Here is a 1,244-nt window from a genome sequence, read left to right on the forward strand (position 1 = left end):
TTATGAGTTGTCCATGATAAAATCTCATATGATTCTTGGGGTTACATAGTTGATGTTCAGATCATATTTGTGGATTGATTCTTAGATGGTGCATATATGATGCTTACATGGTGATCTTCATAAGGATAAGGAGAAGTACAAAGCTTGAATACACAACTTCATTACTTGTTGATGATTGACTCAGATGATGCTGTTGTCATATGCATAAAGATCATATAATACAGTTATGATGCATGATTCCTATAATTCTTGGTGCTCATGTGGGTGAGGATTGTTGATGTTGATGATATAAAGAAGCCTTGAAAAAAGATGTTGAGCTCAATATACATAGTGCTGGATACATGAATGATTACTCAAAGTTGCATTGTTGGAGACATGATGATGATGAGTTCTTACCTATATGTTGATAGGTTGATACTTACATATGTTGATTGATGCAGATATTCCCAAGTGATGATACATGGATGATCTTGTTGATAAGATGGCTATGGTGTTTTACACATATGATATAATGTGAATGATTTTATGATGATGAGTTGATATCTATATGTAGACATGCCTTGTCATAGGACATTTATAGGTTGCTAATCTGGAAATGTTTGTACGCGAGCTTCATAAGGAGTATGAACGTATATATGCTTGCTTTTATGGATACAATCACGTATATGTTAATTTGAAGGAAATCAGTAGGCCAAACTCAGAATGAGAAGAGTCTGATATGGGCCTGACAGAAACCATCTAGCACAGATGGAACAGGTACAGAGGGAGAACATGATTGCTAATTTAGATGTTGTTGACGGATGCTTATGGAGTAGATCATACATTGTGTATGATAGTTGCTAATGACTATCATGGTCTTATCTAGATGTTTGGTCTCATGTAAAGGTCATATCAAGACTCATGATGTAATAATGTGTCTCTATCTATTGTAGTCATTTGATGAAATCTCTTCTGGTCACATGATGTAATTTGTAACCCCTTTATGCATAAGAAGGATGATGAAATACTTCAGTCATATCAAGGTCATGTAACGGCCTATGTTGGTTTCCCCACTATGCCTGGGATGAATGATGTTACACTCTTGTGTTATCATGTGTATCCCCACTTGGTTGGGTAGATGAATCAATTTTGGTATATCCCCACTTGGTTGGGAGATGGATGTATGTATGAGTCTTTGGTGCTAGGAAGGTCACTTATGATGTATAGAGTCATGTTCTTGTAGAACATCTTTTTACAGACCTTGC

Source organism: Pinus tabuliformis, chromosome 1_2 (assembly GCF_031772625.1).
Source record: "Pinus tabuliformis cultivar Carrire ecotype Pingquan chromosome 1_2, CPIR1, whole genome shotgun sequence".
In the NCBI taxonomy this organism is placed as follows: Eukaryota; Viridiplantae; Streptophyta; class Pinopsida; order Pinales; family Pinaceae; genus Pinus; species Pinus tabuliformis.